Here is an 18,056-nt window from a genome sequence, read left to right as displayed (position 1 = left end):
AGCATTTTATGTTGAAGATTTGCTCACTTTAGAATTAATCAGGTTAAGTTACTTCAGACAGATTTAAATGTGGATAAACATCGTTTAATATCACGGATGTATTCTAGAAAGAATAAGGAGGACAAATCATTCTTAAAAAAAATAGGAAGACTATTGTAACTCAATGCTCACACACAGCCAGATGCAAGCTCATATGCACATGCAAACACACAAATTTCCTATAAGCCAATGCATTATTTACTGTTATATTAATTATTTTGAATCATATAACTTGTTTTCGCATTAATGAACATATATAGTTGTGGTGGAGTCCTGGTTTGTGTGTGTTGCTTGGTGATGAACTGGAAGATCAAAGAATAAATTGGTACCTTCACTGAAGAACTTCACTGTGGGTTTGAGAACAGGAGGGCAGGATAAGCAATTCAGTTAAGACACAGATTTACTAAAATCTGCAAATTGGTTTTTAAACTGTGCTGGAGCTGTGAGAGAAAAGTCACCTCATTGTCTCGCCATAAAAACGTTTCCTTCACGCCAGCATTGGAGTTTGATAAGTGTGTTAGAGATAACATTTCAGACAAAGGCTGTTCAAGCACAGCCTTGAAATTGAGCAGAGGGTACAGCTCCCAAGAGGATGGTGATGTAATTAAAAATCAACCAAATGGGCCTAAAAAATGTATGACCTTATATGGCGCACAATCTCAGAAAGTAAGAGGTGTAAAGAAGGCCTTTGAAAATGACTTGCTGCTTCAGTGAGTAGCATGGTTTGTCCAGCCACTCCAAAGACATGTGGAGATTGGTCAATAGACAGACAACCTGAAACAGACTCTAGCTCACAAGATGTCTAAGCAACCAGAGTCATTGTAAATATGTGCTATTATTTACTGTTTGCAGGTATACTACATATTGTGGGAAAGTATCCAAATTGTTTGGGAGAAAAATTACTCTAATCAATCAAATATAAACCAATGAAACCCAATGTTCTAAAATTAAAATTAAAATAATTTGCTTAATTCAACTCAACATTTCCATTAGCTGCTTATTTAGAGTCATAGAGATGCATAGCACAGAAACAGACCCTCCGGTCCAATTCATCCATACTGACCAGATATCCCAATCCAATCTAGTCCCACTTGCCAGCACCCGCCCATATCCCTCCAAACCCTTCTTATTCATATACCCAACCAAATGCCTTTTAAATGCTGCAATTGTACCAGCCTCCATCACATCCTCTGGCAGCTCATTTCATACATGTACTACCTGCTCCATAAAAAAGTTGCCCCTTAGGTCTCTTTTATAACATTCCCCTCTCACCCTAGATCTATGCCCTCTAGTTCTGGACTCCCTGACCCCAGGGAAAAGACTTTTCTATTTATCCTATCCATGCCCCTCATGATTTTATAAACTTCTGTAAGGTCACTCTTCAGTCTCTGACACTCCAGAGAAAACAGCCCCAGCCTATTCAGCCTCTCCCTATAGCTCAAATCCTCCAACCCTGGCAACATCCTTGTAACTCTTTTCTGAACCCTTTCAAATTTCACATCTTTCTAATAGGAAGGAGACCAGAATTGCATGCAATATTCCAACAGTGGCCTAACCAATGTCCTGTACAGCTGCAACATGACGTCCCACCTCCTGTACTCAATACTCTAACCAATAAAAGAAAGCATACCAAACGCATTCTTCACTATCCTATCTACCTGTGACTCCACTTTCAAGGAGCAATGAATCTGCACTCCAATGTCTCTTTGTTCAGCAACACTTCCAAGGACCATACCATTAAGTATATAAGTCTTGCTAAGATTTGCTTTCCCAAAATGCAGCACCTCGCCTTTATCTGAATTAAATTCCATCTACCACTTTTTAGCCCATTGGCCCATCTGATCAAGATCCTGTTGTAATTTTCGCTGTCCACTACACCTCCAATTTTGGTGTCATCTGCAAACTTACTTATTAACTATACCTCTGATCTCATCCAAGTCATCTATATAAATGACGAAAAGAAGTGGTCACAGGTCTCCAGTCTGAATAACAACCCTCCACCACCACCCTCTGTCTTCTATCTTTGAGCCAGTTCTTTATACAAATGGCTAGTTCTCCCTTCTTGTTATATCCTCTATATTGATGTGTTTATATCCTCAATTACTAAGACGACTCCTCTTTGTAACATTTTGCAATTATATTGGAATAAGAATGAATGTGTTAATAACATGATGATATATAAGATGGTGTCATCTTATTTGATGTCATCAGCAGCAACATGCTCTTAAGACCCTGAGAAGAGGGAATGGAATAATCTTGCATGAGAACTGTTTGTCCTGGTTTCTTTTAAGAGAGAGACACTGAATGGAAGATGCAGAGCAGTCTGTGGTAATGTAAATAGCTTATGAAGCATTGATTTCTTTTGGAATCAAAACAATAGAAACAACCTGGATGGGTGTGGTCAGCTCTTATCGACTAGGATTTCTAGTTTTTGTTGTTTTTAGATTCAACAGAATCTGCTGGAGTCTTGAAGAAATAGAAGCTATTCTTTCCCCTCTCTCAGTGATAACTAAAAGCTGGGGTTTATCTTCCTATTGTGTGTGCTGCATGTGAAAAAATCTGATTTATGAATTTGCCTTTTTGCCAAGGGGTGTATTTGTGGTATGTTATTGTATTGAAACAGTTAATTAGTGATAGTTACTGCGTCTATTATTCTGTTAAGTTTACCATTAGAGTTAAGTTACTCCAAATTCTAATTTCTTTTGTTGTATTTCAATTATAATGTTTAAATATCTCGTATTTTTGCTTAATGTTGAGTAGTTTGACCAATCAAATCGCATCTGGAATACAGCTCCTCACATGAAATAAGAAAACAATAGGGTCTGGGCTACCTTCTTAATATATTTTGAGGGGGTCTGACCTGATCCATAAAAATCGTGGGTTCTTGTCAGGATCAGACTCTCTAAATTGTTTAGGATTATCAGACTCAACAGCAGTGAGTGGTAAGTATTTGTGTCTTTTGTTTCAAGTGTTGAATTCAATTGGTGTAAACAGTGTGTGCTTCATGTGGTGCTTTCAGTCACTCAGAGTTTCCTAGGGGTTGGAAGAAATCATGTCGCATGTTTTACAGAAACTGAGCAAGGGAAGGTTTTTGGAATTGGCAGAGTTGGGGTTGCCTTTGTTCCTTAGCAAAAAGAGGTGGTAATTACAGCAATAACTCAACATTTATAATTGTTGGAAATTCCATCAGAATCCTTGCAAATGGCTAAAATTCAGTTGCAAAGTAATTAGCTTGAATTGGAAGCAAAAGAAATGAAAAGAATAGCCTTAGCAAAATAAAAACAAAAGGAAAAAAAAGTCCACGCAGAAGATGAAAAAGAGAAGAAAAGCAAAAAGTGGGAGAGTTTGAATATCATAAGCTGGCAATTAGAAAGGAAAGTTGACTTAAAAGCACAAGGGTGAAGATAGAAGGTAGGCTTAATGAGGAGGATAGTGATGATGAGCAAATCCATTAAGTATGTCCAAGCATGGCTAAGGTCAATGAGAAGGAGTAGAAACCTTTTTCATTTCATGCAGAAAGTGGCTAAACAAATGTGGCTATTGTCGATCCAAACAAAGTTGGTAGGTAGAGCTAGTGAGGTGAGATTGTTGACTTGCTCGTTGATCTAGTAACTTTTTTTGCAGATGTTTTGTCACTATTCTAGGCAACATCGAGAGCGTCCCTTCGCTAATTAGTTGGTGTTCTGTCCGGCTTGCTATTTACGTGTCTGGTTCTGCTGGGGTTGGTGGAGTCATTTCCGGTTTTGTTGCTGATTCTGTTTCTTAGTGGTTGGTATATGGAATCCAACTCTACGTGTTTGTTAATGGAGTTCCAGATTGAGTGCCAGGCTTCCAGGAATTCTCTTGCATGTCTCTGTTTAGCTTGTCTAGGATGGATACATTGTCCCAGTCAAACTGGTGTCTTCATTGTCCATGTGAATGGATGTATGTGATAGCTGGTCATGTCTCTTGATGGCTAGTCAGTGTACGTGTATCTTGGTGGCTAATTTCCTTCCTGTTTGCCTGTGTAGTGCTTTAGGCAGTCTTTCCATGGTATTTTATATTTAATGTTGGGCCTGTTGGTTGTGAGTATGGGATCCTTTATATTTGTTAGTAGCTGTCATGATGTAGTAGTTGGTTTGTGGGCTACCACGATACCCAGGGGTCAGAGTAGTCTGGTGGTCATATGTCCTTTATGTATGGCAGTGTGGCCAGTGTGTCCGAACATATTTTGTTATTTTGTTGTGCCAAAAGCACTATATATGGCAAACAGGAAGAAAATTAGCCACCAGGATACACAAACACCAACTAGCCACCAAGAGACATGACCAGCTATCACTTGTATCTATACACATGGACAATGAAGGACACCAATTCAACTAGGACAACATATCCATCCTGGACAAGCCCAACAGAGACATGCACAAGAATTCCTGGAAGCCCGGCACTCAACCTGGAACTCTGTTAATAAACATGTAGAATTGGTCCCCATATACCAACCACTAAGAAACAGAACCAGCAACAAAACCGGAAATGACATCACCAACTCCAATGGACCCAGACACATAAATAGCAAGCGGGACAGAACACTAACATTTCACCAGAGGTGCACTAGTGATGTAACCGAGCATGATGACAAAATGTCTGCAAATCAACTTACCAGCTCAGTGAGCAAGTCAACACCCCATCCACAACCTGAGCTACAAATCTTCTTGAATACTCTGAACCTAGTGAAATATTTGCATCACTATCAGAGGAGGTATCTGGGGAGAATAATGAGGTGAAAAATGCCTTCTTAAGTGCATATAAGCTAGTACCAGAAACCTACGGACATTTCAGGAAACTACAGAGAGACCCTGGTCAAACATACATTGAGTTTGAAAAGATCAAAGTAATTTTGATAGGTGGATAAGGGCATTGAAAATAGATCAAACATATGGCATTCTTAGAGAGGTCATTATTTTGGAGGAGTTCAAAAATTCACTTCCTGAAGTAGTGAGAACTCATTTGGAAGAACAGAGAGTTAAAATGGCAAGGTAAGCAGCGGGAATGGCAGATGATTATGATTTGGTTCATAAATCAAAGTTTGGCTTCTGACATCAATTGAGTCTGTGAGGGATAGAAATTGGGGAAAAGAGAAATCCTCTGGTGGTAAGGGACAAGACATCTCATTGAAAATAGTGCAGATAGTTGACCACAGGGTAAAAAGGAAACCCGTAAGGGAGAAAGTGAATTAAAAAAAGCTCAAGTGTTTTCACTGCAATAAAGTAGGCCACATGAAGTCACAAAGCCCTGAGAAGACAAGTGTGGGAAAACAGGATAAACCAATGAGTTTTGTTGAAGTGGTAAAGGAAAGTACAGTGGAAACTAAATACCTGGAACAGAATGTACAATCTGATCAGGGGTTGGTTGAGAAAAAAGTGCCAGATCTCTTTAAAGAATTTACTGACGAGGGTACGGTTTACTCATATCTGCCAGGAAGAGAAGGTAAAAAAATTAAAATTTTAAGAGATATGGGAGCATTTCAATCTTTGATGGTGAGAGATGAGTAGATATGCATTCTGAAGGAACATTGCCAGAAAAGATGTGGGATTCATGGTGAGGAGAAGTGTTCCAGGATATGAAGTGAGGTTATAGAGTTGAATGTGGGGAAGTTGTGGTAGGAGTATTGGAGTAACTCTTGGTTCCAGGAATACAATTTGTCCTTGGTAATGATATAGCTGAATCACAGGTGGGACTGATACCTACTGTGGTTGAAAAGCCAATGGAAAACCAGGCAACTGAGTTGTTACACAAGTATATCCTGTGATTCTTCCTGACTGTGTGGTAACTAAGTCACATAGTCACAGGTTGAAGTAGGAGGAGAAATCTAGAAGATAAGGAAGCTGAAGTTCAATTATCAGAGACTATGTTTGATCAAATGATTGAGAAAAATAAACAGGTGTAAGACAAAGATGATACTTATGGTTCAAAGAAATTTAAAGAAGCACAGCGGCTCAGTGGTTAGCACTGCTGCCTCACAGCAGCGGGGTCCCAAGTTTGATTCCAGCCTTGGGCGACTGTCTGTGTGGAGTTTGCACATTCGCCCTGTGTCTGCGTGGGTTTCATCCGGGTGCTCCGGTTTCCTCTCACAGTCCAAAGATGTGCAAGTCAGGTGAATTGGCCATGCTAAATTGCCCCTAGTGTTAGGTGCATTAGTCAGAGGGGAAATGGGTCTGGGTGGGTTAATATTCGGAGGGTCGGTGTGGACTGGTTGGGCCGTATGACCTGCTTTCACACTGTAGGGAATCTAATCTAATATAATCTAATTTAAAGTAACTATATCAAAAAGCATATACAGAAGGGTCTGAGTGTATTGTAGAATGTTACTATGTTAAAAGTGGCATCTTGTTGAGGAAATGGAGACCATAATAATCAAGCAGATGAGAAACAGGCAGAAGTTCATCAAGTTGTATCACTGGTGGATTATAGAAAGGAGGTGATGCAGGTAACCCATGAAATACCTGTAGGGGTTATTTGGGAGTACAGAAAAGCCAAGCTGAAATACAAAAAAAACATTTTTATTGGCCTGAACTGCATAAGGATGTGGTTGAATTTTGCTGGACATGTCATACATGTCAGGTAATTAGAAAATCTCATGCAGGAATAAAATCAGCAATCTTCATATCCATTCCCACATTTGAGGAAACTTTTACAAGATCTTAATTGATTGCGTCGGACTTCTACCTAAAACAAAAAGTGGGAATCAGCATTTGCTGACCATAATGAATGTGTCTACTAGATTTCCAGAGGCCATTCCATTACACAGTTTCATGGCTAAAAAGATTGCAGAAGAGTTATACAATTTTTTCACTCGATGCAGACTACCCACAGAGATACAATCAGATCAAGGGTCAATTTTTACATCAAAATGATTCAAAGTAAGTTATGGATAGCTTAGGAATAAAACAATTCAAATCCACAATGTACCATCCAGAATTGCAGAGAGCATTACAATGGTGGCATTAATCTTTAAAGACCATATTGAAGGCTTATAGTCAAGACTGTCCAGAAGATTGGAATAAAGGAATTCCATTTGAACATTTTGCAAGTAGGGGTGCACCAAATTAATCTAACAAATTCAATCATTTGAATTAGTTTTTGGGCATGAGGTGAGAAGACCACAAAAAGTAATTAAGGAGAAATTGGTGAGTTCAGAGACCACATATTTGGACTAGTTGCCAAATTTCAGGGAACATTTAAATAGAGCGGTGAGTTGGCTAGACAACATTTGAAAGTAGCACAGCATGTGATGAAAGATGAAGCAGACAAGAAATCAAAAGTTCACAACTTTGCTGGTAGAGTTAAAGTGTTAGTGTTACTTCAAGTGGTAGGTGAACCTTTAAAAGGAAGGTTTAGTAGGTCTCATCAAGTTGAAAGGAAATTAAGTGAGGTGAATTATTTGTTACGAATGCCAGATAAAAAGAAATCTCACAGAATGTGTCATGTAAATATGCTCAAAAGATATTTTGATAGGGAAGGAAAGCAAAAGGAAAATGTATTATTGGTGGAGAACCAACTTCAGATGAATCAGAATTGGACATTCCTCAAATTTAATCGAACAATGAGGAAGTTCTTGAAAATTGTGATAAATGATTAAGTTACCTTTCGGAGGAAAATCAAAATGACCTGAAAGAATCATTACAATGACATTGGGAGATGTGTTGGAATATGCTGGGAAGTACTAATCTAATTATGCATGATGAAGACCTGGGAAATGCAGTTCTAATTAAGCAACATCCTTATAGACTTAACCCTCTAAAATTGGCAAAGGTTCAAAAAGAGACTGAATGCGTACTCAACAACAACATAATTGAAGTGAGTTGCAGCAACTGGAGCAAGTCAGTACAAAGTCTGATTCATATCGTAGTCCACATTTGGAAGACTGTATTGAGAAGGTGAGACTCACAACTTATATTTCTAACTTGGACTTAGTCAGAGGATACTGGCAATACTTTTATCCAAAAGAGCAAAGGCAATTTCAGCGTTTGTGACACCAATTTAAAGTAATACCATTAGGTATGAAAAATGTGTCAGCCACTTTTTAAAGACTAACCAATAAAGTCATTTCTGGATGCTGTGGTTCTGTTCGCCGAGCTGGAAGTTTTTGTTGCAAACATTTTGTCCCCTGTCTAGGTGACATCCTTAGTGCTTGGGAGCCTCCTGTGAAGCGCTTCTGTGGTGTTTCCTCCGGCAATTATAGTGGCCTGTCCCTCTACATCAACTAGCCACGTAACGACACGACCAGTTATCCCTAGTAGCCACACACGCAGACGACAAGCAACATGAATTTGACTGGGACAACACTATCATTATAGGGCAAGCGAAACAAAGAACAGTCAGGGAATTCCTAGAAGCATGGCATTCATCCACAAACTCCCATCAACAAACACATAGACCTGGACCCAATATACCAGCCACAACAGCGGACAGCTGAAACTGACAACCGGAAGCGGCAGGGACAGGCCACTATAAATGCCGGAGGAAACACCACAGAAGCGCTTCACAGGAGGCTCCCAAGCACTGAGCATGTCACCTAGACAGGGGACGAAACGTTTGCAACAAAAACTTCCAGCTCGGCGAACAGAACCACAGCAACGAGCACCCGAGCTACAAATCTTCTCACAAACTTTGATCATTTCTGGATTACCCAATTGTGTGGTGTACATCAACGATCTGATGATTTTTAATCATAAATCGACCTAACTTTCAGCATCGATCGTAGTATTTTGATCAACTTTAGGCGGCGGGCTTGGTGATAAACCTAAGAGTGAGTTTGCAAAAGCCCAAGTCATCTTCCTGGGCCATATGATTGGAAATAGACAGATGGTCCCACAGGATATGAAAACAAAGGTTAATGGGAAGTTTCCCATATCTTCGACAAAGAGGTCACACAATAATTCCTGGGAATGAAAAGCTTTTAATAAGAAATTTGTACCAAATTTTAGCCGTGTGTGGTTGCTTCACTCACTGACTTATTGAAGAAGTGCAGAAAATTTGAGTGGACAGCAAACTGTCAGAAGGTATTTGACAGCCTGAAAAGTGTGTTAACCACTGTCCCAGTGTCAACTACACCTAATTATGCAAAGCTATTCAAAAGATGACAATCGATACAAGTGATGTGGCTGTCAGTGCTATACTCATGCAAGAAGATGACAAGAAGGTAGAAAGATCCATTGTGTATTTTCCCAGAAAATTGAATAATCATCAACAGAAATATTACACAATTGAGAAGGAAGCCTTGAGCATGGTGTTGGAGTAACAACATTTATATTGCCAGTAATGTGTCTGAGACCATTGTATATGATCCCTTAAAGTTTTTTGGAGAAATTGAAGGACAAAACTTCACATTGTTTAGATGGAACTTATAATTGCAGCCATTCAATTTGAAAGTTATATGTGGACAAGAGAACGTAATTACCGACACATCATGACTGTGATCAAGAAAGTCAGAAGCGTTCAGTGGCAGAAATAAGCAGACTGAAATGGACTGTCGCAGTGAGTGTTTGCATACTTAGAGTTAAAGTAATGTATACGTATTGTAATGTAATAATAGTATAAGACTAAAGATTTTTTTAAAAATGAAGCCACCTTTGTATATTGATGGTTCGTTTTTTTTAAGGAGAGAGTGGTGTGTGATGAGGCTGTGTTTTTAAAAGATACATTTTGACCTGGTTTGTTTTAAGCATGAGATTGAACAGGGGAAGGAGAGCAAACTGTGGTAATGTACCCATGATGTTGAGGTGCCGGTGTTGGACTGGGGTGGACAAGGTCAGAAGTCACACGACACCAGGTTATAGTCCGACAGGTTTATTTGAAATCTTAAGCTTTCGGAGCACTGTTCCTTCACCTGACAAAGAAGTAGTGCTCCAAATGCTTGTGAGTTCAGATAAACCTGTTGAACTGTAACTTGGTGTTGTGTGACTTCTGACTTTGTGATAACATAAACAGCTTGTGAGGCTTTGGGTTCTTTATAGAGCTGGAACAAAGAAACAACCTGGATGGGTGTGGTCAGCTCTCACAAAGCAGGAGTTTTAGATTTTTAGGTTTTTTTAGCTTTTAAATTCAGCACAAGCTGCTGGAGTCTTAAAGAAGTAAAAGCTATTCTTTCCCCCTCTCTCAGTTACAGCTAGAAGCTGGGGTTTCTGTTCCTACTGCAGTAATTGCATGTGAAAAAATCTGATTTCTGAATTTGTCTTGAAGCCAAGGTGTGTTTATGGGATGTTACTATTTTGGAACACTTAATTAGTCATAGTTACAGTATGTATTATTCTTTTAAGTTTTCCAGTAAAGTTGTTACTCCAAGTTCCTCTTAAATTTGTTGTATTTTAACTATAATATTTGAATAAATTGGAGTATTTTTAATGACAAGTAGTTTGATCAATTGAATTGCACAAAGTTAGGGTCTAGAGTACCTTCTTAATATATTTTGAGGTCTGGTAGTGTTAGGTACATTAGTGAAAGGAAAATGGGTCTGGGTGGGTTGCTCTTCGGAGGGTCGGTGTGGACTGGTTGGGCCAAAGGGCCTGTTTCCACACTGTAGGGAATCTAATCTAATCTAATCCCTCATCCTTGGTCGAAATACCCAGCAATGTAGGACAGCACCTCAAATCCACAAGGAATGAAAAGATAGATCATACCACCTATCTTCCATGTAAAATTTATAAGTTAATGGATTTATTTCTGAGACCTGATAGTCTTGCAGCCACACCATTCTGGCCAGGTTGAGATTATGCCTGGAGTTTATTTATATGTTCATTATACTCCATGCATTTGTATAAAGAGCCCTTATTTGGACTTCAGACTTTACACATGCTTGAAAGTTTTAGTCACTATTTTTGGCTTTCCCTTTAAATCACAAACACAAAGTAACAATACTGCTCAGTAAGTCCATTTATAAAAAGCCAAACACTGTTTATTTCTAGACAGTTAGAAATAAAAAGTAGAAAAGTTAATGTTTTTAACAAAAATTTGTTGGACCACACTAAAATTACTTTGAATAGTTTGAACTTCATATTTATAAATGTGGTAGAGAAGGTTCAATAAATATTCTTATGAAAGATATCACAACTGATGATGTACTGAGCAGGTAAGACTAAAGTGACAAATATTCATTTCCCTTGAATTGATGGGTTGCCTAATAGTGGGGAAGCTCATTTTGTACTTGAGAGAGGAAGAAATAAGATATGTTGATGGAGTGAAATGAGCTAACATGGAAGATACTTGCATGAAGCATAAACACTGGCATTGACCAGTTGGCCTGATTAATCTATTTTTTGTCTGTAACTATACAAATGTTCAACGTGGATCAAGAACAGTGCAAATAAAAGTACCATTGAGTTTGAAATTGAGTAGAAGGCTAGAGCAGATTTGTAGAAAAAAAAATCAGTTTGTGCCTCTGGACTAACTGGTCTTTGTCCATTTCCACAAGCGAAACTTTGACCACTCCAGATTGTATTGCTTTCTGGAATGAAGCATGCACGCCTTAGGCATTGGTACTGTTCTTTGGATTTTATTGAAAAATACTGTTTGTAATAATTATGAAGAGTAAAATTGGGACAGAAAAATAATTAAAAATTGAGTCTGTCAAATCCAGTTATTATGTGGTTTGACTTATAGTTCTGTCATATTAGTGCTGCTTGTAACAACTTCTGTTGAGGTTTATTTTTCTCCCCACAGACTCAGCATTGGCACAAATACTATTCTATGAATGGTCCATTTTGTAACATGATACAACTGCACAACCAGAGGGGTAGGGTCCAGTCAATTATTTGTTAAAGGAGTTGTCAAATATTCACAGTCGAATGATGTGACCAACATGTGTGCCAAAAGGATCAGTGCTGGGTCCGCTACTTTTCGTCTTTATATAAATGATTTGGATGTGATCATAGGAGGTGGAGTTAGTAAGTTTGCAAATGACACCAAAATTGGTGGTGTAGTGAACAGCAAAAAGGTAACCTCAGAGTACAATGGGATCTTGCTCAGAAGGGCAAATAGGCTGCGGAGTGGCAGATGGAGTTTAATTTAGATAAATACGATGTGCTGCATTTCAGAAAAGCAAATCAGAACAAGACTTATACACAATGGTAAGTTCCTGGGGAGTAGTGTTAAACAAAAAGACCTTGGAGTACAGGTTCATAGTTCCTTGAAAGTAAAGTCACATCTAGATAGGTTAGTGAAGAAAGCATTTGGTATGCTTTCCTTTATTAGTCAAGGAAAGCATTGAGTATAAGAGTTGGGAGGTCATGTTATGGCTGTACAGTACATTGGTTAGATCACCGGTGGAATATTGCATGCAATTCTGGTCTCCTTCCTATTAGAAGGATGTTGTGAAAATTGAAAGGGTTCAGAAAAGATTTACAAGGATGTTGCCAGGGTTGGATAGTTTGAGCTATAGGGGGAGGCTGAATAGGCTGGGGCTCTTTTCCCTGGAGCGTCGGAGGCTGAGGGGTGACCTTATAGAGGTTTATAAAATCATGAGGGGCATGGATAGGATAAATAGATAAGGTGTTTTCTCTGGGGTGGGCGAATCCAAAACTAGTGGGCATAGGTTTAGGGGAAAGATATAAAAGTGACCCAAGCGACAACCTTTGCATGCAGAGGGTGACGTGTGTATGGAATGAGCTGCCAGAGGAAGTGGTGGAGTCTGGTACAATTACAATATTTAAAAGGCATAAGGATAGGTATATGAATAGGAATGGTTTAGAGGGATATAGACCAAATGCTGGAAAATGGGACTAGATCAGGTTAGGATACCTGGTCGGCATGGACAAGTTGGACCGAAGGATGTTTTCATGTTGTACCTCTCTGTGACTCTATTTTGGACTTCCCTTCTGGAACAGAGGCAATGTCAATGTAAAATCAGGTAAAGGTAAAGAAAAGGTGGAAGTTCACTATATTTAAATCAAATTACATTTTTCATAATATTTGTGTTTGTGGAGTGACGCAGTCTACAGTATTAAAACAGACCATAACAGTTATGGAGGGATTATCTTATGAGGACAGATTGAGTAGTTTGGGCTTGTATTCATTGGAATATAGGAGAATGAAATGCTACTTTATGAAATTTCCAATAATCTTAGGGGACTCAACAGAGTAGGTGTAGAGTGGCCGTTTCCCATTGAGAGAGAGTCTAGGATTGGGAGCATAATCTCAGAATTAAGAATTTCATGTTTAAGACAGAGTCGAGGAGGAAATTCTTCTGGCAGAGGGCAAAGAATCTGTGCAATCTTTACTATAAAGCACTGCTGATGCTCAGTCATTGCATATATTTACAGCTGAGATAGACACATTTTTAGTCAGTAAAGGAATCAAGAAATATGGAAAAAAGCAGGAAAATGGAGTTGAGGATTAGGAAATCAGTCATGTTTCCATCGGATGGTGGAGCAGACTTGATGGGCCAAATGGTCCACTTATGGGAACTAGTCAATGCCACCATTTATGCTCCATATGAGCTTCTTCTTGCCCAATTAACATTCCTTTATAGCTTATCTCCTTGTAAATGTACCCACGAGTACATCATAAATACTATTTATAGCAATATGCTTCACATTCTTACACTATTTAGGCAAAAAAAACTTTCTTAACACCTCCACTTAGTATTTGTTGCTGATAATTCTGTATTTCCTGACAGTAGGAAAATCTTTGATAGACCTACTCTACTTCAATCTTTTATTGTCTTAACGAGCTTTAACAGATCATTGCTCAACCATTCTCTTTTCTGTAGAAAAGATCGTCAGCCTGTTTAACCTTTGTTCTTGACAGTATATCCTTTCAGCTCTGCTGGGTCCCATACAAGTTTACTAGGGTTATTTCAGAAAGGACAGATCAAACCACCTACCTAGTCATGTAAAATTTATATTCTGATGCATTTATTTCTGACAACTGATAGTCTTGTAGCCACACCTCAGTAATGACCACTATGCAATGCTGGCCAGGTTCAGGTTGAGCCTGGAGTTTATTTAGGTGCTCCTTCTACTCCATTCACTTGTACAAAGGTCCCATATTTGGACTACACACCATATATGGGTTCCAAAGTTTTACTCAGTAATTTTGTCCTCCTCTTTAAAGCACAAACACAAAGTAACAGTATTGTTAAATAAGTCGATTAAAATAAAAGGCCAAGCACTATGCTATCTGTCTATGAATAAACCAATGAAAAGTGGACATGTAAGACCCCACAAAGTACTTTGCATAGTTTTGAACTCCATGTTATAACTGGGGTAGAGAAGAATGTGCAATAAATATTCATGAGTGATAATAAGTACATTCTCAGTTATAGTAAGGCTAAAGCAACGGATATTCTTTTCCCTAAAATTGATGGGTTGTCTACGATTGGGGAAGCTCAGTTTCTACTGGAGAGAGGATGAAGCAAGACATGCTGATGGAGTGAGATGAGGTTAAGATGGGTAGATGTTTGCTTGAAGCATAAACAATGGTATTGACCAGCTGGTCTGATTAACCTGTTTCTGTCTGCAGTGACTGAGGAAAAAGATCCAAACTATCAATAAATAATAATAATAATGCAACTAAAAGTACCATTGAGTTTGAAATTAAGTATAAGGTGGAGTAGATTCACAGCAAAATGACTGTGTCGCAACAATAGCCAGCAAATAAACTGGGTTACAATTAGAGCAGTACACCAGAATCAAAAAATGTGACAAAACAGCAGCGAAATTATAGACCAATGGAAACATCAAGTCTATGAAAGGTTTAAGACTTTAATCTGTCAGTAGCTGGAGGTGGGTTGGAAACGTATTCTCTTATTGATTTTATTTGACTTAGGTGAAGGTATTCAGACACCCAGGACGGGATGAGAAATGAAAACACTTCATAATGCCAGCTGGCAAAACAGCTAAACTTGCTGGCTAAGATCCAACAATTGTTTCCGCTTAACACTTACTCCATTCAACTAGACGCTCACAAGTTAAACTAATTACAAGCACCCAAATCTTTCAGCAAAATTTGACAATTTTGCTTTGGGACTTGCTGTCCATTAACCCCCACTGGATTAAGATCCTTTGTAAGTCAATTTCACAGCATAGCGAAAGTAATCAAAACTTTATTTTACACAACCAAAAGAAAGAATGAAATAATGAAAACAAACTCTGAGGAAATTTTAAGATGTACTAGCTTTTAAAAGAAAATGACAAACTTTGCGCTTTGGCAATATTGCCACTGATTTTATTTTTAATGCTATGTTATAGTAATTGTATTTACATTTTTACAAGTTTGAGAAATCTAATTAGCAATAGAAAGTTCATACAGAAAATTTAGTAAGTATCACTATTCAAGTTTGCAAGTTCTGCATAAGTTGAATTTAAGTATTATTTAAGCATTATCTTTTGTAACATGGAGATGCTGCTGCAGCTGTTTTGGTAAAGAAGATGCAGAATGGTTTATTTTTTTTTATTTTTCTTCACAGAACACAAATACTTACAGTAAGTTAAAAAAACACCAGATTTCTAATTGATATCCTTCATAAGAAGTTGGCTTCCAGTGGAATGTGTACTTACACAACATTAGTATGAGGTATCAATTTGTTCAGTCAGTTGCAGTGGATAAGGAAAGCAAATCTATTTGCATTTTGCCCATAAGTGATTTGTAGACACCCAGTTCCATCTCACAGATAAAATAGAGTGCACAAAATGATTTTATTTTATTTAAAGTGTGAAAGACTTTGAAGTTGTGGCAGATGAAATGTGGTAGTTCTTTCAAAGGTTTTTGTATATAAAAGCCAATCTGCTAAGCCAACTTCATACATGGATTACTAATTTTATGGACACTAGTATATTATTAAGCAAGTATTCTGCAGCTAATGTGGAATAGCATGGCTTCAGGGCCATCAGATTTCTTCATTATTATTATTATCATCAAAGACAGTTTCCAGTCATCTTCCTTCTCAGTACAGGAATTTTGTAGATTGAAAAATCTTTGTGCTGACCGTTCTTTCACTTTAATGGGTTCTTACCATTGCAAACTGTTACTCCTGGGAACAAAACATAGTTTGCCTTGCATGCATTTTCAACTGTAATATGGATTTAAAACATATCATTTTAACAGCAGAACTGTAGGAGTCCAATGTACAAAAGTAATGGCCCCACTGCAAAATTCTTAGGGTCTACATTGTAAACAAATTAAGGATATGTTTGAAGCAGCCAAAATCAATGGCCTGGATACTTGTGGTAAGAATGATGAAACTGTTAGTATTTACTCTCATTACTCCTCTTAAATGAACAGCAATTTCTCCTGTCTGTAACACAGAATTACATGCAAAATTCAATATGTTGTTGTCAGTGTTCCTACACTTCTCCACAGGCTGAATTACTGTGGAACTCCAAAATACAATCAGCTAGACATCATTGACAAATGCATCCAAAGCACTTGAAGGGCTATTGTGGCACTGTGGTAGTGCCCCTACCTCAGGACCAGGAAGCATGGGGTCAAGTCTCACCAGCTCCAAAATGTCTGTCATAACATCTCTGAACAGGTCAATCAGAAAGTATCTAAAGGCACTTAGAAAACTTCTTGTTGAATGAGAGGTAATTGGGATTTTAAATTACTTTGTAGTTCATGATCGCTGCTAAGCAGGCCCTGAAGGACTGATTTTATATTGGAGTGCCAAGTGTCTCCTTGATTAAACATTTGTTTTAAATTTCAGTTGATATTTTAGCTTCTACCCTTATATAATGTGCATTTCTCAATCTAAGTGAGTTGGCTTTGGTTTGTTACCAGTGTTAATATGAAGTTATCTGTTTGTCCTGCTTGAGGATATTATCACGTGAAGGCTAGAAAACCCATTGACTTTGTTAACATCAGGAAAAAGGAAATTAATTCGAAATGATTATTGTCTCTTTCTGGGCACCTTTTTGAGGGATCAGGAGTGCCATTGCCCTTTACTAATCATAAATTTCAATGTATTATAAACATATTAAAAACTTATTAGCTATTGATGGAATTATACTTAAAATTAGTCAATGAACAGGACAAGCGTGACCTATTTAGGATTCTTCAGTGGCCCACACAGCCATTTACAGAAATTAAACTCAGGTAGCTTGATTTTAATCATCATTGACATCTACAGTATAGAAGGAAGTTATTTAGCCCCTTGTGTCAGCCAAAAACAGTTACCCAGCCTAATATAGCTCTTGGTCCATGATATTGTAGGTTGCAAAACTCCAAGTACACTTTTAATGCATTTGAAAGTTTCTTCCTCTCCCATTCTTTCAGTGAGTTCTAGTCTCCCACTCCACTCATGGCTAAAAACTCCTAACTCCCCTCTCATTTGTCTACCAACTTCTAATAGTAAATAACTTAATACTTAAGGAAACATGGACTCCTATTAGAGACCTCAATTAAATCACCTCGCAATTCCCTCTATTACCAAGGAGAAGAACCTTTACGTATCAAACCTTTCCTCGGCAATCCTGGCAGCATGCTCTTAAGCCTCTTCAGTCCATTTTCTAATTCAATCACGTGGCAATCAGAAATGTACACCATATTCTTGCTGTGGCGTAACCAGCATCTGAAGTTCTAGCAATAAACTGTTTTCTCACATTCTCTGCCTCAGCATGTAAAATAAATTACTTTGCGAGTTTTGAGAAGATTTGTAGCTCAGGTTGAGGTTTTGGATGTAGGTTTGCTCGCTGAGCTTGAAGGTTCATTTCCAGATGTTTCATCACCCTACTAGGTAACATCTTCAGTGGGCCTCAGGCGAAGCACTGTTGAAAATTCCTGCTTTCTATTTATATGTTTGGGTTGGTGATGTCATTTCCAGTGGTGGTTATTTCCTGTTCCTTTTCTCAGGGGGTAGTAGATGGGGTCTAACCTGATGTGTTTGTTGATAGAGTTCCAGTTGGAATGCCATGCTTCTCGGAATTCTCGTGAGTGTCTTTGTTTATCTTGTCCTAGTCGAAGTGGTGTTGTTCCCCATCCATATGTAAGGATACTAGTGAGAGTGGGTCATTTTTTTTGTGGCTAGTTGGTGTTCATGTATCCTG

Source organism: Chiloscyllium plagiosum, chromosome 20 (assembly GCF_004010195.1).
Source record: "Chiloscyllium plagiosum isolate BGI_BamShark_2017 chromosome 20, ASM401019v2, whole genome shotgun sequence".
Classification (NCBI taxonomy): domain Eukaryota; kingdom Metazoa; phylum Chordata; class Chondrichthyes; order Orectolobiformes; family Hemiscylliidae; genus Chiloscyllium; species Chiloscyllium plagiosum.
This window is presented reverse-complemented; position numbering follows the sequence as displayed.